At 54.5% G+C, this 24809-nt stretch overlaps 1 protein-coding gene and 1 pseudogene across 9 annotated transcripts in view; one reads left to right on the forward strand and one right to left on the reverse strand.

Annotated features, from left to right (window-relative positions):
* Positions 1 to 8683: 8683 nt before the first annotated feature.
* Positions 8684 to 24809, forward strand: part of RALGPS1 (Ral GEF with PH domain and SH3 binding motif 1) — a 191865-nt gene continuing 175739 nt past the window's right edge. For 8 of the 9 annotated variants that reach the window (XM_056108875.1, XM_056108877.1, XM_056108881.1 and 5 more), the window contains exon 1: positions 8684 to 8897. The gene's annotated coding sequence lies outside the window, so the exon portion shown is untranslated. The remainder of the gene's footprint in view (positions 8898 to 24809) is intronic. The other variant, XM_056108876.1, reaches the window with a different exon arrangement.
* Positions 17954 to 23853, reverse strand: LOC130018034 (40S ribosomal protein S14-like; annotated as a pseudogene).

Below are 24809 nucleotides of genomic sequence, written 5' to 3' on the forward strand. Positions count from 1 at the left end.
ACAGGCTGGCACCTTCTGCTGAAGTGTCATCTCTCTCTTCGGACTTCCGAGTGCTGGGTAATGCACACAAGTGTCCTGCCACGGGCTCAGTGCCATGCAGGCCTCATCCGGGCACCGCCACACAAGAAACTACAGCACTCATAGTGGCAGGGGTGTCAGCTGTGCATGAATTCAACCACGTGAACTTGGGGATAAAATATAATAGGCTTCTGGGAATCAAACCCAGGTCAGCTGTGTGCAAGTTAAGTGCTTTGCCCACTGTACTGTCTCTTCAGCCCCCCTTTTTTTACTAGTTTGCCCCAGTTCTGAGGGCTGGAGCAATAGCACAGTGGTAGGGCGTTTGCCTTGCAAACAGCCAGCCCGACTGAGCCAGGTTCGATTCCTCCCACCCCTCTTGGAGTGCCCAGCAAGCTACCGAGAGTATCTCGCCCACACAGCAAAGCCTGGCAAGCTCCCCGTGATGTATTCAATATGTCCAACACCGTAACAACAAGTCTCACAATGGAGACATTACTGGACCCACTCGAGCAAATTGATGAGCAACGGAGGACAGCCCCAGTTCTGGGTTTCAAACCCATGTCTCCCACCTGCAAAGCCTGCATTTAGCCTGTCAAACCATCTCTTACCTCCTGTGATGAATTATTCAGATGTCGCATACGCAGCTTGACTGCGATTGTTCGAAGAGAAGTCGTGTTGACTCTCCAGAAATGTTGACGGTGGCTTGCATCCAGAGATGGTTACAGTGACAATTGGGACTTGTCCTCTTTGGGGAAGAGGGAGGACCCTGTCTTGATTTCCATCAAAGTAGGGCCGCTATGGCACCCAAGTAGGCGCAGAATGATGGGTGCAGAGTAGTTCCCAAGGTCACTGTGTTAGCTATCAAGCTGTTGATTTTTGGGGTAGCGGCCTCCTGTAGTGGGGCTTAGGGGGGCTCCCAGAGCTGCTCCAGCAGTGCTGAGGGGGCCGAATGATACAAGGGATGGCCTGCAGAGCCTTATGTGTACAAGACCCTTGGTCTTCCACCTGAACCATCTCCCTCACCCTCAGCTGTCATCTTTAACCACACAATCCACGATGTGTGCCCATTTTGTGACGTTGGGGCGACTCTGGAAATTCCATTTCTTTTTGCCAACTGTCAAATGGAGGAAACTAGAGGGAGAGAGAAAGGTGGGGAGGGGGTTGTGGGGGGGCGGAGGCCTCAGGGATTGTTCTATTTCTCTTCTCTGCTTTCCCCAGTGTCTCCCGGCAGATGGGCCTATTCCGGGCCAGGAGCCGTTACTCTGCACCACCAATCCCCACCCGACAGGGACGGGTACCGGGCACCAATGACGGGTACCAGGCACCGTGACAAGCAGTGCCCTCCTCAAAGTTCCGTGACCCTGCTTCATGGGACCTCTTTTGAATTTTTTAAATTTTGGCACCATGTTTTTTTTTGGGGGGGGGGGGTCACACCTGGCAGTGCACAAGGGTTACTCCTGGCTTTGCACTCAGGAATTGCCCCTGGCGGTGCTCAGAGGACCATATGGGATGCTGGGAATCGAACCCGGGTCGGCCGCGTGCAAGGCAAACGCCCTACCCACAGTGCTATTGCTCCAGCCCACTTGGCACCATGTTTTACAAACTGTTAGGTTTTTATCCATGAACTCTTCCAGCACCACACCCTCTATCCATGTGTCTGCTTCCCATCACCAATGCCCCAGGGTCACCTACCAGGGGCCTGGTGTTGTCACCTCACTGAGAGTTGACTGTGGTCCTCCTGGCCCCTGCAGTTGCTAAGGAAGCCGGGGTCCTTGACAGACATCTCAGCGTCCACCCTGAGAAAATGTCCTCAAGGCAATACAGTTTTGTTTTCCTAGTCTTAGGAAAGTTTCAGTTTCTTTGCTCAAACACCCTCAAAATTTCATCCTGGGGGTGCTGGTCTCCCCTGGCTTCTGCTAGCACATGCCAGCTAATTCTTGTTATTTTTCTTTCCACTTTTAGGTTATATGCAGCAATGCTCAGCCTTACCCCTGGCTCTGCATTCAGGAATTACTCCTGGCGGTGCTCCGGGCACCCGATGGGATGCCAGGGATTGAACCTGGGTCAATCACGTGCAAGACAACCAAACGCCCTACCTGCTGTGCTCTCCTCGGCCCTAATTCTTGTATTTTTCAGGTGTATTTCCCCATCACACTGCTGTATCCGGTGCATCTGTCTGCCAAGTGATGCCAGGATTTAACCCAAGGTACCAGCCTCATAGTCTGGAGAGGAGGTGAGGGCGGGGTCAGCCTTGAAGTGGGGGTGTCTGTCCCCTGTGAGGAAGGGCCTCTGTGCCTGCTGTCCCCAGGGTGGCGGCAGCGTCACCAACCAGGAATCTCCATGTTTGAGGTTCGAGGTTCTCCCCACTCAGCCTGGCCCTGAATGCCTGTGCTGAGCATTCAGACTTCTCCGCGGCTCTGCACTCCACACAGTAGGTCTGCTGCTGGCACATCCGGTTTCTACTCACAGGGCTGACAGCTCTTTGCAAGTGACCTCTGGGGCCCTGGCTCACGGGTTTGGCCACTAACTGCTTCTCATGGTCCTTAGGCTCTTACCAGACTACACAAGGTGACCCGGCTGTGCCCAGTCACCTAGCTGCCTTTGTTTTTTTTGGGAGGGGGGAGGCTTAGGTCACACCGTATAGTGCTTGGGGGCTACTCCTGCTCTGTGCCTGGGGGTTGTTCTTGGTCTGATCAGGGGCCCAAGAGGTGCCACGACCAGGCACTGGGGATCGATCCAGGGTTTACAGCATGCAAGGCAAGCGCCTTAATCCCTCTGTGGCCTCCCTACTCCTAGATATGTGCAATATGGGGCCAGAGTATAGTGGGGAGGGCGTTTGCCTAGCACCAGGTTCAATCCCTGGCATCCCAGATGGTCTGTCGAGCACCACCAGGAGTAATTCCTGAGCGCAGAGCCAGGAGTAACCCCTGAGCGTTGCCGGATGTGACCCAACAAGCCAAAAAAAAAATATATGCTATATAAAAATCCTGTTTGTATTTGTGTTTGTTTCGAAGCCATATCCCACAGTGCTCAGAGCCTACTCTGGACTCTGTGCTCAAGGTTCACTCCTGGCGGACCCCAGGGACTTTGTGGGGTGCTGTGGATCAAACTCAGGTAAACCTCATGCAAGGCCTTACCCACGGGGCAATCTCTCCAGCCCCGAAATTGTGTTTATGTTCCAAGTCAGGAAGACAAAATCAGGAGCCAGTCCGTGTACGTGCCAATGTCTCGCCAAGCAGACCCAGCTTAGCTTTGCAGTCAAGCATGTGCTTGGTGGGTTGGGGGGGGGGGGGCGTCACCCGTCCAGTTCCCAGCACCAGCCTTCCTGCCCGGTGTGATTCCTGCACCACAGTGAAATGTGTGGTCACTGGAGCTCTGCAGCTGAGTATGTGCCAGTATCCAAACGAAGGCATGGCCGTGGCTGGCAACACCCCAGTGTGTGTCACTGCAGCAGAGGCAGGGGAGCGAACACTGGGGAAATCTGTAGGGTGCAGTCATTGGCGTCTGTGGATTAACCCCCTTTTCATAGAGCCTGCTTATAAATAAGGAAGTAGTTCCTCTTAAAAGCTTCCTTCTTGGGGCTGGAGCGATAGCACAGCAGGTAGGGGGTTTGCCTTGCACATGGCTGACCTGGGTTCGATTCCCAGCATTTCATATGGTCCCCTGAGCACCGCCAGGAGTGATTCCTGAGTGCAGAGCCAGGAGGAACCCCAGTGCATCGCTGGGTGTGACCCAAAAAGCAAAAAAAAAAAAAGTAAATAAAAAACTTCCTTCTTCTCTCCTGGAAGGGAGCATAACACGATGTTCGCCATAACCATGCTGCCGGACCCTGTGCCAAGCTGTTTCCCTCGGGGCGCCCTAGAGGGGGGGTGGGTGAGAGACCCTTCCCCACCCCAAGGAACCCAGCCCTGGCAGCCGAAAACCTCCAGAATTCAACTGCTGCCCTGCTCATGGCCGCTGTCCACACACTTGGGCTGAGCCTTACCCAAGAGTGAACCTATTCCTGGACACTTCATTCCGCACACCCTACCCATACTCCAAAAGTACCTCGCCACGTTTGATGGGGTTCAAAGTAGGAGGCAACCAATCTTAGAGGTAGTTTTTTTTTTAGCAGACTTAGAGAAGGTCTTAATGGCCCCTGGGTGAAATACGACAATCTTCACACTCTTTCCTCTGAGGATACTTTTTTGTAGCATTTTCAGTAGTTTTTCATAACAAGCAATACAAAATATATTATTTTGGTTCTACTTTAGGGCAGGAATTGGAGTTTGGGATAGAAACATCTGAAATATGGTGATGGGAAGGTGTAATGGTGGTGGGATTGGTGTTTGAATATTAAATGTAATTGAATATTGTGAATTCCTTTATAAAATAAAAGGTAAATAAATAAAAAATAAATAAAAGCTTCCGCCTCCTCCTTTCTCTCTTCCCCTCCTTCCTCTGTTCCTCCGCCTCTTCTTTTTCTCTTTTGTTTCATCCTCCTACTCCTTCCTCCCTTCCTCCTTCTCCTTCTTTCTCTCCTCTTCCTCCTCCTTTTCTTCTTCCTCTCATCTTCTTTCTTCCTCTCTTCCTCCTCCTTCTCCTCCTCCTCCTTTTCCTCCTCTTTCACTGCTTCCTCTTCTTTCACTTCCATTTCCTTCTTTCTTCCTTCTTTCCCCCTCTCACCTTCCTCCGCTTCTCCCGCCTCCTTTTTTCCTCCTTTCTTCCCTTCTTCTCCCCCTTTCTTTATTTTTGGGTCACCCCCCCTCCCCCCCACCCCCGCAGATCTCGGGGTTTATACTGGTTCTACGCTCAGGAATCACTCCTGGAGGTGAGGTCCAAAAGCAAAATCCAAAAGTCTTTTCGCCCTTCCTGAGTGTGCCTCAAGCAACTGTGATGTGAAGACTCACACAGGCACCAGCACCTCACACTTGGCCAGGAGGTGATTGGACCTCCAGTGGGGTGTGTGACTGGGGCCTTTCAAACGCTCCAGTGCAATATTTAAAAAGGGAGAGCGACATACTTGACCCAACTTCACCTCCTCTCTTTGTCCACTTCCGTTCCCTTTGTTTCTGCACACTTGGTTGCAGTACACAGGAGATCACACCTGTGATCTGTGGTACCAGCTGTGTCACACATGGGCAGTACCATAGTGGCACTCAGCACTCAGCACTCAGCAGTGTGGGGCAGGCAGTGTCGGGGATCCAACTAGTGGCCTCATGTGTGCAGGCAGGCACTCTGCCACTCAGCTACTCCCTGTGCTCTTCCAATAACGTTTATAAACAGCTTTATGGGCCAGGAAGAGAGTTCAAAGGGCGGGAGCGCATGCCCGACATGCATAGAGCCTCAGGTTTTGACCCCTAGCATCGCATGATCTCCCTAGCATTGCCAGGTATAGCCCCCAGCACTCCGATATATAGTATAAATCATGATCACAATCATCCTGTTGTTCGTCAGTTTTCTCGAGCAGGCATCAGTAATGTCTCCTTCTTCCTAGCCCTGAGATTTTAAAAGAGTCATTTCAATGCTCTTTCAGGATTAGGAGAATGAGACCCATCATTGTTACTGTTATTTGGCATATTGAGTACGACACAGGAAGTTTGCCAGACTCTGCTGTGCGGGCAGGATACTTTTGGTAGCCTGCCAGGTTCTCCAAAGGAAAAAATAAGATAATAAGATGTTGTGCAGCCGCATTGTGGCCGTGCGCTTCTGGGAGCTGGGTTTTATAGTTTCTGCGTCTTGGCCATTGATGGGACCAACCTGGCACTGGTAGCAGCTGGTGGGTGTGATGCCTACCTACTGGAAGATGGGGGGTCTGGTTGGAGAAGGCCCAGTCCCAGTCTGAGTAGGCATGGAGACCTCAGCCCCGGGACCCACAGTTCTTTCATGCCAGTTCCTCTGCCAGTTCTTTCATGCAGGAGGCCCGTCCGGACGTGTGGAGAGTGGTCCCAGCATGGCCATGGCTGACTCCGGAGGTCCTCAGCTGCTGGGGCTCTGCTCGGGGCGAAGGGCGGGGGGAGAGAAACTCAACCCTCCCCCCCTCCAAGGGGGCCCGGTGAGGACAGCCAGGCGTGGGGGCAGGAGATATAAATATTATATCTTTATTGATATTATGCTATATAATTCACTGGTGAAAAAGGCACTTTTTTTTTCTTTTTTCTTTTTGGGTCACACCCAGCGATGCACAGGGGTTACTCCTGGCTCATGCACTCAGGAATTACTCCTGGCCATGCTCGGGGAACCCTATGGGGTGCTGGGAATTGAACCCGGGTTGGGCCGCATGCAAGGCAAACGCCTTACCCGCTGTGCTACCACTCTAGCCCCAAAGGACATTGTTTTGTGACCTGTGTACTCAGAGCTGTGCAGCCATCACCATCATCACTTTTTTATTTTTTTGACTTTGTGCCACACCTAGCGATGCTCAGGGGTTACTCCTGGCTCTGCACTCAGGAATAACTCCTGGTGGTGCTCGGGGGACCATATAGGATACCAGAGATCGAACCCAGGTTGGCAGTGTGTAGGGCAAACACCCTACCCGCAGTACTATCACTCCGGCCCAACTGTCATCACTTTGGGAACATTTTCATCACCTCGAAAAGAAACCAGCAGCTTAGTCCCCTTTCTAATGTGTGTGGCGCCCCTTTCACCCTTCTGCTATTGACAACCTCCAGTCTTCTTTTTTTTTCTTTTTGGGTTACACCTGGCAATGCTCAGGGATTATTCCTGGCTCTGCACTCAGGAATCACTCCTGGCAGTGCTCGGGGGACCATATGGGATGCTGGCGATCGAAACTGGGTCAGCTACATGCAAGGCAAACACCCTCTCCACTGTGCTATCACTCTTGCCCCCACCTCCAATCTTTATTTCCATAGACTTGCCTATGTTGGATTTGCCATATGAAGAGGGTCACACGTGATTTGGTTCCTTACCATATTAACAAGGTCTTCCCATGTTATGTGTACTTCGTTTCTTACGTTATGTGGATTTTTCACATTTTCTTTATCCATCAGTCGGTAGGTGATTGGATAATTTTCAGTCTTTGGATATTAAGAATAATCTTTCTGTGAACTTTTGTGTGCAAGTTTTTGTATGGGTGCCTGTCTTTGTTTCCCTACAAGTGTAATTGTTGGGTCATACGGTAATCCTATATTTCATCTTTTTTGGGGGGAGGTGGGGGCCAGAGCTTGCAGTGCTCAGGGGTTATTCCTGGCTCTGTGCTCAGGAATCACTGCTGGTGGTGCTTGGGGGACCATATGGGTGCTAGGTATTGAAGTGGGGTTGGCTGCATACAAGATAAGTATATTTTTGCGGTAGTGGGGCTGGGAGGTTGGGTCATACCTGGTGATGCCCAGGGTTTATTGCTGGCTTTGCAGTTAGGGATCACTCCTGGCAGGGCTTGGGGGACCATATATGTGGTGTCCGGGATGGAATTCTAGTTGGCTGTGTGCAAGACCTTATCTGCTGTACTATCACTCTGGTCCAGCTTTGATTATTAAAACAGAATGGCAGGAATTCCCCTCAAGAGATCCCTGAAGACTTAGAAATGATTTAATTTACACAGACTATTTCTTTTGGTTCTCTTCCGAGAGTTTTGAGCATTACAGTAACCGAAATCTTTCCATATACTTTAATGTTGGGCTGGAGCGATAGCACAGTGGTAGGGCGTTTGCCTTGCACACGGCTGATCCGACTGACCCGGGTTCAATTCCCCTGCCCCTCTCGGAGAGCCCAGCAAGCTACTAAGAGTATCTGCTCACACAGCAAAGCCTGGCAAGCTACACGTGATGTATTGGATATGCCAAACACAGTAACAACAAGTCTCCCAATGGAGATGTTACTGGGCCCGCTGGAGCAAACCGATGAACAACGGGAGGACAGTGACAGTGACAGTGACTTTAATGCTACTGCAGAATGAACCTGAAAATTATCAAAGCGTTGTTCTGCAGGTCTGCGTGCGTGAGAAGCCTGCAGGGCAGGAACTAGGACCGCACTTCTGTTGGAGGCCGGGCACAGCTTTCCCGTGATTCCAGACTTGCAGGGCACCGACCCTCTCTGTAACTTGTCATTGCTGAGGCTTCGGGCGAAGGACTTAACCTCTGCGTTCACCTCGTGCGTGCCCGGCATCAAGGATCAGAAGCCGCGAGCAGACTACGTGCTCATTTCCTAGTTTCGCACCCAGGTGAACTGGGCACGTCCCCTCCCCTGCCCTCCCGGGGTCTAACTAAGTCTGTCCGTCTGGAATGGATTGGATTCGAGGCCGCCTCCGATGTGTGCTCGGTGCCGCTCTGAGTTGCAGAGAATGGACCTTAGGGGATGTCTGGCACAATAGCATCCTTGGTTTGAAGAGACAATCAGTCGTAGGAAGGCACACGAAGGGGAAACTGCAGGAGGCCCGGATGCACGCCGAACGAGAAGCCCCGTTATTTCGAGGACGGGATGGGCGTGGCGGGGCGCCGACGGGCGTGCAGGCAGCCGAGCATCCCTGCAGGAGGAGGAGAGGGCGGCTGCGGGAGAGCGCGGAGGCCGAGGCCCGGGCGCACCGAGCGCCGCCGCAGCGGCTGCGCACTGGCGCGCCCCGCCAGCCTCATTTGCGTGTCCCCGCCTCCGCGGCGAGCCGATTGGGCGGCGGGCCTGGCGCCGCGCGCCCATTGGCCGCGGGGCCCGCCGCTCAGGCCCGGGAGCGGACGGCTCCTACTGCGGCTGGGCGCCGGCTCCGCTCCCGCGTCGGCTCGCGCTCCCGCTGCGCCCGGCCCGGCCCCGGCCCGGCTCGGCCCGGCCCCGGCCTCGCAGCGAAGGCGCCGCTGCCGCCTGGGCCGCTCGCAGGGCCATGAGGAGGCGGCGGCAGCCGCTGCGGCCCGCGTCAAGGTGACCGGCCGGGACTGCGGCGGCGAGGACGGGCGGTGAGAGGCGCGGCCGCGGGGCGGGGCGGGGCGGGCCCGGGGGCCGGGCCGGAGGCGCTGCAGGTGCGGGGGGCGGGGCCGGGCCGCAGGTGCGCGGTGGGGGCGGGGCCAGGTGGGCGCGCAGGTGGGCGCGGCCGGGAAGCGCAGGTGCCGGGCCCGGAAGCGGGGCCCGGGGCGGCGGGTGAGTGGTCGCCGGGGCGGGGCCGCGGGAGCTCCGGGCTCCCCGGGGGCGCGCAGTCAGGGGGGCTTGCCCTGGGTGGGGGGCGGGCTGCCCCGGGCCGGCCCGGTGCTGGAGGAGTGCGTGGGCTCCCAGAGTTGGGAGCGGGGAGGTGCAGGAGGGGACCTGGGCTGGCTGGCCCGGGCTGGGGTGGGGGGTGTGGGGGGAGGGGCCAGATGCGGTGGCAGGCAGGCCTCGGCGGTGGGGGGTGGTCTCCAGAAGCCCGACGTGGCAGCCTCGCAGGGGCGAGGGAGCTCCCCAGGATTGCGGGTTCCGAAGCGTTTGCTTTGTGCTCCCTGGAGATCCGCCTCTCCCTGCCTTGTTTCCGCCTTTGCAAAGAGCATCATCCTGGTCCCTGCGTGTGTGCGTGTGTGCGTGTGTGTGTGTGTGTGTATGCACGCGCGCGGAGGCCGCGGGACGGCAGGGCGCCCCTCGCCAGCCCCCCGGGGGAGGAACTCAGGCCCCCCCGGGCCGCAGGAGCAAGGGACTGCTCATCGGGGGACGATTTTCTTGGGAGTCAGGGGCAAAGTTTGTGGAGGGAGCCCTCCCTGCCACCACCGAGTGCTCATTCTGTCCCCCACTGTCACTGCCTGTCCCCAGGGGGACTCCGTGTCAGATGAAAAAAAGCATTTTATTGTTTGCTGACCTTTGAACCCCAAAGGCTGAGCTGGAGCTGAGGGCTTTTGGCTGGAGTTTAGTGGAATTCTCTCTCCTTATCTGAGCACAAACCCTGAGTGCTAGGAGATTCTTGTAGGGATGGAGAGGAGAGCCTGGGGGTGCTGGGGGGCCGCCTTCTGCTCACCAGGGTCCCATGTCTATGTCTGCCTGGATCCAAGGCCCAGGGCCCTGCTCACACTCACTTTTTTGATCCCCTGGACTGGAGTTCTGTGCCCATGTGGCCGGGAAGAGAGCAGGAGGAGGCTTGTGTATTGGTCTGCGGGTTTTCAGCACTTTAGAAGTGTGGGCTTCAAAAGTAGAGAGAGAGTATGGGGGAAATTGTCTGCCACGGAGGCAGGGGGAGGGTTGGAAAGGGGGGTATACCGGGGACAGTGGTGGTGGAGAATGTGCACTGGTGGAGAGATGGGAGTTTGATCATTGCATGATTGAAACTCAAGCATGAAAGCTTGTAACTGTATCTCACGGTGATTCAATAATAAAAAAATAAAAGTAAAGAAGTGTGGGGCTTTGGGGACCAGTCACGGACTGCTGGCCTCTCTTTTTGCCACTTGGTTGGTGGCCTCGTGGATGGAGATCAGGGGTAGGTTGCTTGCCTTTCTGCGGACTGTGTTTCTGTGGCTGGTGCCTGTGGTACTTAGAAGCAGCGTGTATAACTTGTCCTGCTTTTTCCCCTCGGCAGAAACAAGGGCATTGAGTCACCGAGGTTGCTGCCCTCTGGATAAGCATCGGGCCGCGTCTCGCAGGAAAGTTCAGACAGGAGCTTGCACACGTGTTGGGTAGATAGTAAGGGAATTGGCCTGCCATTGGTTTTGGAGTGACAGCATTCAGGCTTAAGAGATAAACTTCATTCATGGAAAATAATTGTGTGTTTGGTTCTCTATGATGTGGTCTCTCTGAACCTTTTGTTTTCATACTTTTTAATTTTGGGACCTCCCAGGCGGTTCTGGGGCCACTTCTGGCGATACTAGGTCAACCATTCCAGATGGGTCAGTGCTTGAGCTGGCAACACTGGGCATCACCAGGGCCACCGCCAGTGTGTGGGCAGTCGCCTGGTATACCCATGAAGGTGCCCAGCGCCAGCTAGGAGCTGGGGTTGAACCTGAGGCCTTGCACCCCAGACCCCCCCAGTCCACTCCGTGGCCTTCAGCTGACCTTGGGAAGTTGAGTTTCCTTTTCAGTGTGGCAGGCAGGGGACCTGGAGTGCAAGTGACCTGGGTCAGCGTTGGAGCCTGGGCCAACCCTCTCCCAACCAGCTTCTCCAGGCTTTGTTGTCCGGAAGTTGGGGTCATAGAGCTCACCCTGAGAGGTGATCAGGAGGCTAGAGCCAGCCAAGATACTCAAAAGCTCCTGATGCTCGAGGCCTTGAGCGTGAGGGCCCCTTTCTGCCCCTCCCAACTGGCCGTCATTGAGCGTAGCAGCAGGCGACATTCAGGGCACTGGCTCTGAGGCCATCATTCTGTGTAACCTCTGACTGACTGGTCTTGTCCCTGCTCCAGACCACACTGTTCCCTTTTCTTCTTTATTATTATTATTATTTTGGTTTTGGGGCCACACCTGAAGTTGTTCAGGTTTTAATCCTGGCTTTGCATTTCGGGATCACTCCTGGAGGGCTTGCGGGACCACCAGGGGTGCTGAGGGTGTAACCTGGTCAGCTCCATGCAAGGCAAGCGCCCTCCCCACTGTACCATCTCCCAGACCACCCTGCTCTCACCACACTGTGGGTGGTGGTTCCACTGTGGAACCAGCGTGGTTCCAGCCTGGCTTTCTGGTGATCTTGTTGCCAGAATTTCCTGAGAGGCTGGAAGAAGGAAACTAATGATCCTTTTCATTCCTTTAAAACTCTCCAGGGCCAGAGAGATAGTACAGCAGGGAGGGCTCTTGCTTTGCACATGGCAGACCTGGGTGTGGTCCCCAGCTCTGCATATGGTTTCCTGGGTACCGCTGGGTATGGCCAAAATTAGTACCAAATCAACCTCTCCACCAAAAAAAAAAAAAAAAATTGTTATCTAGCACTTTCCCCCTGCACCCAGAAGATATCAGTTTGCTTTTGAGGGTGCTGGGGCTCGAATCCAGGGCCTCAACACCTGTGAGGCACGCACTGTCCCCCTGCGCCGGGTGTCCCAGTACCTGTGGAAGGGACAAGTGAAGGACTTTTAGAAGAAGGTGTGGCAGATTGTCTCTGATGCTTCTGTCCCCATTGTGTCTATTCCTTCAAAAAGCATTTTATTCAGGACCCGAGTAAGAGTATATCGAGTAGGGCAATTGCCTTACATGCGGCCAACCGGGGTTTGATCCCCGGCATCCTATATGATCCCTCATATTCAAAAAATTAAATTTTTTCTAAATGCGTTTTATTCCTTGCACAGAAAGGTGCCGTGAAAAGGGCCAGGGAGTTAGCTCGGGGATCGAGCCCAGGTCCGCGCTGCTGTTCCTCTGCGGGCTCTGGGCGGAGCAAAATCCTAGATCAACCTCCGTGAAATCTACATCGAGGACAAAGTTGTCCACAGTCAGCTTCGTCCAGTGCCTGCTCATAAATATCATTTTTCATGGTTGCCATCATAATGTGTATGAGCACATGAGGAAGTTGTGACAGTAAATGTATTTTTGATTCTCCCTTCTCCCATCACCCGGGGGATGGAGGGGAAATCTTCCAAGCAGTGCTCAGGGGGTCTGTGGTCCCCTCCTGGTGATCCTTGAGCAATGCAAAACTTGGCCTGCTGAACTGGTGGTTCAGTGTGAAGGTCCATGGATGTAGTGCTGTGTAGAGCCTACAGTGCCGGGGACCACCAGGGCCAATGGTAGGTTGGGTGTATTGGGGTCCACCAGGGCTATACTACTGTTGTATAGGGGTGCATGCCATCCCAGGCACCACACTGGAGTCCTCAGCAAAGCCTGTGCCCCTGACTCCTGACCCATCTCCCTGGCCCTCGGTGGATTTTTTTTTAATGGTAATTTTAAATCTTATAAAGAAGAATCAAAATCACAGATGGGTATTTTTACAAGGCAAGTAGATAAAGGCGAACAAATGGCAAAGAGCGGCTTCCTTGCCTCAAGCTGCCAGTTCTCAGTCTCGTCTCCCTGGGGGCATCCACCCTTCCCATTTTCTTGTTTATGCTATATTCCCTCTCACACAGAGAATAGCATTCTATACATACTCTTGCACTTCCATTTATTTACTTGATCTATTTTGGAAATTGTTCCAGCATCGGGAAGTATTCCAACTAGTACATACAGTTCCTCTGTAATAACTGTTTTTTCCCCTGATCGTGTCAGCACAGTGTGGTCCAGCCCCCCCGGTGATGTTCGCTCAGTAATGGTTAGCAGTCCTCGGCGAGAAGCAGGACAAGCGGCGTCCCGTGTTTTCCTCTAGGAAAGACATGGCTGTGGTCCCAGGAACCGCAGATTAAAGAGTGGTCCAAGGTCTGGGTGCCAGCCCGGGAACAGAAAGAGAAAGGAAAAGGGATTTGTTCACTGCCGATTAAAAACTGATTTTCCCACCCAGCCCGGGATTCAAAGTCCAGCTCCCGCCACCTCCTGGGCGTGGTCCTGGGGGCGTTTACCTGCTGGTGCCCATCTTGCAGTTTCTCTACCTGGGAGGTAGCTGCTGGTGATACGATCGACCTTCCCCCCCTTAATTTAAGGCAGAGGAAATGAGCTCATGCTTGGGAAGCGTGTGCTACAACAGTAGGTCATAATGGATGCTCACGAAGGGGGCTGCCACTGTTATTAATAATCTTAAATAAACTTTCTGTGTGTGTGGTATTGGGACCGCACACACGCAAGGCAGACGCCTCCCTCCGAGCCGTGCCTGACTCAGTGCCAATAAACTCATTCTCTGGGGTGCCTGGGATGGAACTGAGAGCCTCACACATGCAGGGCACGTGTGCTGCCCACCCCCCGCCACCCCCCAGCCCCAGCTGCCTCCCTGCCCCCTCAGATAGATTCTTTTGTTGTTGTTTTGGGGTTTGGGGCCACACCTGACTGTGTTCAGGGATCACTCCAGGCAGGCCGAGGGGCCACGTGGGGTGCTGGGTTGCAACCTAAATTGGCTGTGTGCACGGCAGGTGCCTTACCTGTTGGACTACCTGCTCTGGCCACGGGGCCCATCTTTTTGTTTTGTTTTGGGGCCACATGCAGTGGTGCTCAGGGATGACTCCTGGCTCTGTGCTCTGGGACCACCCTTGGCGTGACTCAGGGGACCATATGCGATGTCGGGGATCGAACCTGGGTGGGCCTCATGCAAGGCAAGCGGGGCCCACTTTCTTTTGTGTGTGTGTGTGTGTGTGTTCTGTTGTTTATTTATTTTTTTAAATTTTTATTAGTGAAACACCATGAGGTACAGTTGCAGACTTCAAAACTTTCGTGCTTGGGTTTCAGTTATACAATGATCGAGTACCCATCCCTCCACCAGTGCCCATTTCCCACCACTACTGATCCCAGTATCCCTGCCACCCCCCCCATCCCCCCCATCCCCCCCTGCCTCTGTGGCAGGGCATTCCCTTTTGTTCTCTCTCTCCTTTTGGGTGCTGTGGTTTGCGAAAAAGGCATTGAGTGGCGATCTTGTTTGGTCTGTAGTCTACATTCAGCATGCATCTCAACCTGGGTGGATCCTCCCAACACCCTTTATTTAGTGCTCCCTTCTCTATCTGAGCTGGGGAGCCCATTTTCTTAAAAAGGCTCCAGGGCTGGAGCGATAGCACAGTGGGTAGGGCGTTTGCCTTGCACGCAGCCAACATGGCCGACCTGGGTTCGATTCCCAGCATCCCATATGGTCCCCCGAGCACCGCCAGGAGCAATTCCTGAGTGCATGAGCCAGGAGTAACCCCTGAGCATCGCCGGGTGTGACCCAAAAAGCAAAAAAAAAAAAAAAAAAGGCTCCACATCCTTGAGGGGCATCTTTGACCCCCTTGCCCCTCCCCCAAACCCTCGTGGATGCCAGGCCGCTAATGGAGATGGGAGACCTGCCCTTTGGGGGTGTGTGGGCCTGAGAGGAGCCTCTGTCTGAAGGCCTCAGCCTCTGGGCTGTGGTGTGGGGCTTTGTGCCAAGTGACCAGGCAGAGGCTTCCTCAGGCCAGGTGCCGTGGCTGCCGATAGTGGGGGTGTGGCGGGGGCTGGTGCAGGACGGTGCTGTGGAACCCTGTGGGATGCCCGCCTTCAGCACCTCATGACTGACCTGCGGACGATCCCCGCTGTGGGGGATGCGAGGCAACCCCCGTTCTCTCTGGAGAGGGCGGGCTGGCGGTCGGGTTGTGGGGTCACTGCGCTGCAGGAGCCTGGGGACCCCTTTACCCACAAGGGGGTCCCTGCGCTTTCAGCCCAACTTCTCGAAGGCGGTTTCCAGCTGGCACTGGAGCGCAGCTTCTCTGGGTGATGGTCCGCGTGGTCAGTGCCACACCCTTTCCCCGGGGGCCACGGCTCAGGGCTCACACACTTCGCTCACAAGGAGAGCAGAGACCATGGTGGCCCAGAGTGCCCACTAGTCCCTGTCCTCCTATAGGGGGTTCACAGCCACTGTGTTGCAGGCAGGACCGTCCCCCCAGCCCCCCGACTCAGCCTGACTCGGGCCAAGGATGAGTTGTCAGAGATGGGGACATGCCAGCAGTCCCTGCACTCAAGGGGAGGGGCGGGGGGGGGGGACACTGGGAGCTGGAGCGACCCTTCCCCTTGACTCTGGCCAAGGGGCTCTTAGGAACGCCAGGGAACCTTTGTCTGTGTCAGTGGCGGTCTTGTGAGTTACTGCACCAGGCATGTGTCAAAACTCACGTGGGCATCTTGGGTGGTGCTTTCCAGCAGCAGGGTGGCCACAAAACGGTGTCCTCTGGGTCTGCGGATGGAGCCCCGGTCCCCTGAGTGACCTGAGGGGCCTGCTTTCCCCCACACCCGGGACGGTCCTGCCCTGCGGCGACCCCTAGTTGTCCTGCTTCCCTGGGGTCATCCGGGGTCTGTCTCAGGCCAGGAACTGAAGACTCTGGGGTCTCCCAAAAGGTTTCTCATATTGTTTGACCATCTGCAATTCGGCACTAGCTGAGGGAGGCCCGTATCTCCCGCCCTGGGAATTTACGTGTTTTTGTAATAACGGCTCCATTCGAAGGTCAAGACAGTTGAGTAATCAGAAGAAAATTTGAGTGTTTGGGCTCCACCGTCAGAGGTTTCTTTGAAAAAATCACCTGATGGGAGTGAACGGAAGAGAGGTGGGTGTGATTATCTGCATGTTTCGTCGATGCAGAAATTCTTCCCCATCCTTATATAAGCCCAAGAACTAGGTCAACAGACCTCGGTGCTTTGGATCCATTTCGGAGTAACGACGTGCTTCTGAAAAACAAGTTAATCAGTTCTGCTGATGAAATCAGAATCTGTGGCAGTGCAGCTGGTCGTGGGGTGTAAGTGCCACTCACCCCTTCAAGACCCCTTTGGGTCCCCTCCAGTGAAACGTCAACAGGGCTCTCAGGGCCTGAGTCACGGGGCACCTCGGGGCTCCCCCACCCGGCTCGGCTCTGCCGCCCCTCAGCCTGGTTCTTCCCCATGCCAGGACCCACCCAGGCCGGTGCCAGGCAGCCAGCCCGCCCCTCTGCTCCCTGCCCCTCCATGATTTCTTCCTCCCACAAAGAGACCAACTGGTTGACGCCGCCTGTGGCCCGGGAAGCAGACTCTCCGGATCGGTGTCGGTTCCGTGAGAGGCGTGCCTGCACCTGGGGACCAGAGCGCCTGTGTGCAGTTTTGGCCGTGTGAAGGGAGGCAGCTGGGCTCATCACAGGCCCGAGTGGATCCTGCAAACAAAGGAGGCGGGTGGGTCTGAGGTCCCTGCTGCTGGGACCCTCTCTGCCCTTTTTGGCGTCCCGAGACAGCTGGAACTTCAGCGTCCTGGATCCTGCAGGTTGGTGGAAGTCCCGGGAGCTCGAACGCATTGCCCAAGGATGCCTTCCGGAGAGGCGGGCTTCTTGGTTGTTTCATTTGCTTTTGGTTTCAGGGTCGCATCTGGCTGTACTGCAGGGCTCACCCCTGGCAGTGCTCGGGGAACCATATGGCAGGGATTTGAACCAGGATCAGTTGCATGCAAAGCAAGCACCTAAACCTCCTTTTTTTTTTTTTTGAGATTTGGTTTTTGGGACACATCCTGTGGTGGCCAGGGCTTACCCCTGGCTCTGTGCTCAGGGAGCACTCCTGGCAGGGCTCGAGGGACCACAGTGGGTTGCCAGAGATTGAACTCGGGTGAGCTGTGTGCGAGGCAAATGCCCTCCCCGCTGTACTTGCACTCTGGTAGCATAAAGCTCTGTACTGTGCCTCCCTCCGCCTTAATCCCTGCCCTGTCTGTCTGTCTAGCCCCAAATCTGGGGTCCTTCCCCAGGGGGTTTCCTCATACCCAAGGCTGCCTCCAGGTGTGACTTCCGAAACAGGTCAGAGGAGGAGTGACACAAGCCAAGAAAATAGCTAAGTTGGAAAAAGTCCCGGTAATAGTTTCTTGCGGTTTCCGTTTTAATCTCCTGATGATTGAATGTGAGGTGTAGCTCTCCATTCTGCAGCGATGGTTTGAGGTCTGGTTTCATCTCAGGGGCGAGGGAATCCTGATCTTCCCAGTCGTGGCTGACCTGTAAGTACTTGATGAGGGATGCATGTGCTTCTTGGTTAGTAGCCAAGCTAAGACTTTGTTCATGTTTGGGGATTTTTTTTTTGTTTTTTTTTGTTTTGTTTTTGTTTGTGGGCGACACTTAGCAGTGCTCGGAGCTTGCTCCCGGCTCTGTGCTCAGGGATCACTTGGCGCCCTACCTGCTCTGGCTCCTTGTTTGTAAGGGTTTGTTTTGTTTTGTTTTTTGCTGTCATTGCTGGTAGATTTGTAACATACTTCTGCTCTTTTTTCTTTTTTTTTTTTTCAAAAAGCTTACATGGAGGCCATTTATTAAAAAAAATGATGTTTGCTCAGTAAAAAATTTTTATGATTTTTATTTATTTTTTGCGGGGGTTGGGTCACACCTGATGATGCTCAGGGATTACCCCTGTCTCTGCACTCAAGAATTTCTCCTGACGGTGCTTGAGGGATGATATGGGATGCCAGGGATTGAACTCAGGTCGGCCATGTGTGAGGCAAATGCCCTGCCCACTGTGTTATCACTCCAGCCCCACGTGAAGACCATTTACTAACAGAAAATAATTCCAGGAGTCCTGTTCATAGACGGCGACCCTGGCGACCCTCTTTCTGCGGGTGCTGTCGGAGGGGATGGGGGTGACATCCTCAATCCTCTCAATCTTCATTTCTAAGCATGCAGGGCCCTCAGGGCTGACTGCACTCAGTGCCAGGAGTGTTGGCCCGACTTCTTGAGGCCCAGAGTTTGACATGGAGGACAGTGATACCCGGCGGGCCCACCCCAGGCGGCCCCCCTTGGTGGCATATGGAGAGGACTCGCCTCAGTCGCCGTCACCTCATCCCTCGAGCCACACTGCAGATGGTTTCCTTGCCAGAAAGAGCGGTGGCACGGACAAAAGTGTCATTAAAGGATGCAGAGATGTGGCAGACACCGCCGGCTACCTGAGGTCCAGGGCTGACGACCTATTCAGCCAGCACCGTTGTCAAAATGACCATAACCAGAGGGGATGAAGTTGGCAGTGGAAAATCTGAAAGCTTCATTGCAGAGCCTAAAAAAACCACCGGCTGAGACCTTGGTTCAAAAGAACTTTGTTGGCTGCAAGAAGAAAAGCTAGAAGATTCTGGGTCTTCAGCTGGAGGTCACGCGGGCAGAGCAGAACGTTGGCCCAAATCTCTGGAGAGGATCAGGGTTTTCAGCTTCTCTGCCGTCCTCGGGCACTGTAGGCGTTGGAGGAGGAGGCAGAGGTGATTTACCTAACGTTGTTTTTCTCCCTCCGAAGTCTCAGTGTCACGGCTGCTTTTGTTACCCCGGTGCCCGTTCCTGAGTGTGTTCTGAGGCTCAGAACGTCAGCCATACGTGCAGTCAGTTCCTGGCCCTTCCAGGCCTGTCTGACAATAGTAACAGCAGTTCTTCTGTGGCTCCAGATGTTGGTAAAGATTTAGTACAGTTCCAATGACAGAGTTTTTTTTTTTTTAAAAAAAAAAAAAACTTGATAAAATAGCAGTGTTCAACCAGAAAGTTATTCTCTTAGATTCCTGCTCATTTCAGCCTACATTCTGTGTTGCGTGGATGTGTAAAATCGGTCCTCGAAGCTTTTATGGCTCTCTGTTGTGACGTATATTTCCAGGGTTACCCTGTCTTTCTGATGAGGGAGCCATTTCTTTCATTTTTATTTAATAATTTTTTGGTTTGGCGGCCACATCCAGCAGTGGCCAGAGCTTACTCCTGGCTCTGTGCGCAGGGATCACTCCTGGCAGTGCTCGGGGACCATATGGGATTGAATCTGGGTCAGACGCGAGCAAGGCAAATGCCCTCCCCACTGTACTATCACTCTGGCACCTTAGGGAGCCTTTTCTGTAGGTTGAGGAAAAAATGGCAGAAAACCGAGAGTGAAAGACCCCTGTGAGATGAACGTTTCCCGCGTGAGAGCTTGGAGGGAATCAGGTGGGCAAAGGTTCAGCGGTCATGAGGTCAGAGCCCCTGGCTCCTTCCTTCCTGCCCCACAGGGCGTTGTCCTGGGACGTGGTGGACGTCAAGGCCAAGGTTCCTTCATCCTGTAGTGGCTGCGGAGGCTCTAGCCCGTGTGCCAGCCTCGGGGGATGGCAGCTTTCCGGAAATGGCCCATGACCCATCATTGTGTCCCATACACCCTCTGGCCACACCTCCTAGCAAGGGAGGCGGGAAATAAAATCTGTACGCAGGGGTTCCGTGTCCCCTGTTTATGGTGAAGAAGGGAGGTTGACGGGGGGTTGGGGGGTGGGGGCATCTCGTTCCGGATGAAGAAGGGGGCTGGGGACAGCCGCACTGCGTAGACCTGGCACCGCCACGGCTGCCGCCGGCCCAGTGTTAACTTCACCGATGGATGACGGAGCCTTGAAAACTCACAGGGCAAGAGCTTACCCCCTCAACAGTGTTGGTTCAAGCGGGAAAATAAGCCTCCACCGGAAACCCCAGCTCCCAGAGGCCTGAGATCTCCAGCCGGAGGGGAGAACGTCGGCTGGGCCCAGACGCGTCTGTAGCTTAGGTCAGAGATGGGCCACCACCACCGCGTTTTCAGGAACAGGCTGTAACCCAAGAATTTCACGCTCAGCCAAGTTTCAGTTCACGATCAGTCAACAGTAGCGGAAATCCCTCTCAGCCTGGCGAGGGTGCACCTCCTGTGTGGCGCTTGCTCCGCCCACACAGCATGTTGGGCATCACTCGACAGCATTGCTCCAGCAACAGGCATGAATCAGAAGGGAACGGGCAGGCTGGAGTAGGGAAGGACGGGGCAGCGCGAGCGGAAGATCATTTCTAAATAATTTGCAGCAGTTACGATTATGGAATGAGTAGAAATGCAACGACTGGAAGGAAGATGAAACACGAAATGAACCACAAAAAAGGCAAACCCGGAATTCCCGTGGAAGCCAGAGCTCAGGCGTGTGGCGGGCGTGAGGGCCATGAGCTTGGAGCTGGCCTGCCCTGCCCCATCCGGGCCGGGGGCCCTGGTCTCTCTCTTCCTCTCGGTGCCATCTCTTCGGGCTGTCTGTGTGTGGTTCCTTCAGTCTGCAGAGAGGAGGGTACTGCGGAGGAGAGTGTGAAATGGTGGTGCTCCTTTGGAAGGCAACTTGGCAATTCCCTGGAAAATTCAGCATCGTTATTCCGTGACATAGCAGTTCTTCCCACAGTCTGTACCCCGGAGAATGAAGATCACCCCTCCCAGCGAGCCTCTGTGCAGGGCTTGTGAGAAGCTGCGCTCGGATTCACATTAACACCATAAGAAGAAACAGTCCTAATAGTTGTATCGCTTGACGGAGGGATGAGTAAAAGTGTGTTGTATTTAGGGGAGGGACCGATCGATGCAACTGTGTGGATGGACCATGAACATTTCTTTTGTTTGATTGTTTTTGAGCTGCATCCGGGGGTGCTCAGGGCTTACTCCTGGCTCCGCACTCAGGGATCACTCCTGGCAGGGCTCAGAGGACCATATGGAATGCCCGGGATTGAACCTGGGTCAACCACATGCAAGGCAAGTACTTAGCTGAAGTACGATCTCTCCCGGCACCGGGAACATTTTCAAGTGAAAGAAGCCAGAAGGGACCAGGGTGCCGGCCCAGAGGACTGGGTGGGGCACAGGCTTTGCATATGGAAGTCTGGGATTGGTCCCTGAGCTCTGCTGGGTGTGGCCTCTCCAAAAGAAAATCTATGGGAAAAGAAGCCCGTCAAGGAAAACCAGATTATGGCCCTGTTCTCTGTGTATGAAATGTGACCCAGCAGCAGGTGAGCGTGGAGACAGAAAGATTTGTGGCGCAAAGAGAACTTGTGGATCTGCCAAGCTATTGTGTTCTGCAGTTTGAAGGCTGCGGTCCAAGAGATGTATGTGATATGTATGTTCAACTTTAAGAACGGTGCTTTCATAATTTTTTTTAAGGCTAGTGGTAGAAAACTGAATACAGACAGATGAGCACCCACTATTTCACTGTCTGTGCTCATTTAGTCATTTAGACCTTTTCTTTTTCTTCTTCTAATCCCCTTCTCCTCCCCCCCCCATTTAGGCCTTTTTGATAAGGTTCATAGTGGGGCCGAGAGACTATATTATATTTCTTCTCCTGCTGCAAGTGAGAAGTCAGGCTCGTCAGAGTCCACACGCATGTTTCTTTTTATGGGGGGTGGGGGCCGGGGTGGGGCACACCCAGCAGTGCCCAGAGCTTACTCCTGGTCCTGTGCGTAGGGATCACTCCTGGCGGTGTGATCATGAGGGATGGGGTAATCACAAGGGATGCTGGGGATCGAACCTGGGCCAGCCATGTGCAAGGCAAATGCCCTCCCTGCTGTACTGTCTCTCCGGCCCAGATGCGTGTTCTTTTCTTCCCTGCCATGGACGTGTTGGGGAACGGTATTCTGAGGCATGTGGGAGCACTCTCTCTCCCTTAGGAGGCAGCAGAACTGGGCTCCGGCCCCAGAAGGAGACGTCTCCTCTCGCCCTCCTGCCCTTAGCCGCGACTGGGACGTGGCATGTGGAACCCGGCCCCCAGAGCGCCTGCCGTGGCTCGGGGCGTTGCCGCCTCAGTTTCCCCGGTTTTTCATGTCCACTCGTGGTGGTGGGCCCTCATGGCCCCGCATGGCCCCTTAGCACCCGGCGGGCCCTGCCAGTGTCACCGGCCAGTGGCCCGCACATGGAGAGCGGTGAGGATCTGACTGGTCATTGCTCACTGCCCGTGCCCGGTACCCGGTGTTGGAAGTCGTTGAGGCGCTGCCTCCCTTGGGGGCCCTCGTGTCAGGCAATGGGAGACTGGGGGCCCCTCTTGAGGAGCAGACCCCGAGGCTTGTCCCATTTGGCTCTCGCTGTGAGCGGTGCCTGCATTCAGGGGGTGCCAGCCCCAGAGGGAGCGGGGGAGCCCTTCCATGGGGAGCAGGGCAGGACAGGCCGGTCGGGGGTGGGGCCAGACCCCCACGTTGGGACAGGGCAGACCCCCGGGATCCCGGCATGCCAGTGAGCAGCGTGACATCAGAGGGCCCCCCAAGGCCCCCTTTTTCCTTCCAGGTTACTCCCCCAAGTTCTCCGTCAGCTACGGAGAAACTGCGCTTGGGTGAACAGGATGCCTTTCAAAGGATGCCTTTCAAGATTTTGCTTATTATTGATGTGTGAGTTCGAAAGCTAAATAAAATTGTAATTTTTTTTTATTTTTTAATTTTATTATTTTTTTTTATGATGCCCTGGTAAGCTGAGGGTAATCTCTGATGGGGAAAATATTCTGTGCCGCTGTCTCGGGCCATGCTTTGAGTGGGCAGTAGAGAACACCTGTTCCGGGCCTTGGTGTTCATTGTCACAGGCAGAACGGCTGTATGTGTCCCGCTGCTCTGGGGGACGAGGGGGGCTGTGGTCAAAGACGTCGGGGCATGTGCCTCTTCTCCACTGGGCACCGGTCGCCAGGTGTGTGCTGGGTGGCATTCCCTGCCTCGCGCTTACATTGCATGTGCTTTCTGGGCCCCTGACATGCTTCTGGGAAAAACGTATTGAGAACTTTAAATGAAGTGTGGCTGGTCACGTTTCCTCGCTCAAAATATTAAGAATGAGAATGCAAGTTTTTTTTTTTTCTTTTTGGGTCGCCTGGCTCTGCCCGGCCAGCCACATGCAAGGCAAACACCCTACCACTGTGCTATCGCTCCAGCCTGGGCACCCACATGGCCCCAGCTGAGGAATGGTGTTCCCATGGACCAAGTTATATGCATTATAAGACAAGCACAGACGATCAAAGGAAGAGAGAGAGAGAGAGTTGAAATAAAGAAGTTAAAATTGTTTATTCAGGAGCTGGAGCTATAGCACAGCGGGTAGGGCGTTTGCCTTACAAGTGGCCAACATGACTGACCCGAGTTCGATTCCTCCGCCCCTCTCGGAGAGCCTGGCAAGCTACCGAGAGTATCTCGCCCGCATGGCAGAGCCTGGCAAGCTGCCCATGACGTACTCGATATGCCAAACACAGTAACAACAAGTCTCATGACGGAGACGTTACTGGGCCCGCTCGAGCAAATTGATGAACAACGGGAGGACCGTGTCTTGGGTCACACCTGGCGATGCACAGGGGTTACTCCTGGCTCATGCACTCAGGAATTGCTCCTGGCAGTACTTGGGGGACCATATGGGATGCTGGGAATCGAACTTGGATCGGCTGCATGCAAGGCAAGCGCCCTACCCGCTGTGCTATCGTTCCAGCCCGAGAGTGCAAGTTTTATGTGTGTTGATGAATAAACAATTTTATTTTATTTTTTTATTTTATTTTATTTTATTTTGCTTTTTGGGTCACATCTGGTGATGCACAGGGCTTACTCCTGGCTCTGCACTCAGGAGTTTCTCCTGGCGGTGCTTGGGGGACCATATGGGATGCTGGGAGTCAAACCCGGGTCAGCTGTGTGCAAGGCAAATGCCCTACCTGCTGTGCTATCTCTCCAGGCCTTGAATAAACAATTTTAACTTCTTTATTTCAACTCTTTCTTCCTTTTTTTTTTTTAATGCTTTTTGGGTGAAACCTGGCGATGCACAGGGGTTACTTTTGACTCTGCACTCAGGAGCTACTCCTGGCGGTGCTCAGGGGACCATATGGGATGCTGGGAATCGAGCCCGGGTCAGCCACGTGCAAGGCAAACGCCCTACCCGCTGTGCTATTGCTCCAGCTCCTGAATAAACAATTTTAACTTCTTTATTTCCTCTCTCTCTCTTATAACGCATATAACTTGGTCCATGGGAACACCATTTCTCAGCTGGGGCCATGTGGGTCCCCAGGCCACTCCAAGGGGGCCACCGGTGAAAATCGTGTAAATGGGAGGCCACAGCACAGGATGGGGCAGGGGCGGGGGTGGTGGTGGCCACCAGTCAGACAGAAGGACCCCAGGAAGGAAATGGGGTTGGAGAAAGTTTGGGAAATGCTCCGTTAGATCCTAGGTTTAACTTACAAAGGAAAAACACTTAGGCCCGAGGTGCTTGCTGACGGTTTTCTCAGCTGGTGGGCGTGAAGGATGAAACCATGCCGGGCTCAGTGGCTCCGGGTGGGGGCGGTCAGAGGCCTGGCCTGGGGACAGGCAGTGCCCGATCCTGGGCCAGCCTCTGCGTCCTGTCCACACGTCGTGTGCCTGGAGCTCGAGGCAGAGCCTGTTCCAAGTGTCGGGGCTCCCAGGCCCGGAGAGGGGACCCCTGTCTCATGGAGAGAAGGGGTGGTGGTGGGGAGCGGGTGAGGGAGAGGGAAAGGATTTGCCACATGGCCACGAGGCCTGAGGCCCGCTGAGGTCATCGGGGCCAGCAGTGCCTTAACTGATCTCTGGCCCACCCCAGCACCCGGGCATCGAGGTGAGCCTCGAGCCAGCCGTGTTCTGGGGGGTGGGTGTCAGGTGGGGTCCCTGCGCGGGTGCTCAGGAAGGCAATGGTAGGCGCCCAAGGGTCAAGCGGGAAGGTGCGCACAGGAA

Source organism: Sorex fumeus, unplaced genomic scaffold, assembly GCF_029834395.1.
Source record: "Sorex fumeus unplaced genomic scaffold, SorFum_2.1 ptg000233l, whole genome shotgun sequence".
Lineage (NCBI taxonomy): Eukaryota > Metazoa > Chordata > Mammalia > Eulipotyphla > Soricidae > Sorex > Sorex fumeus.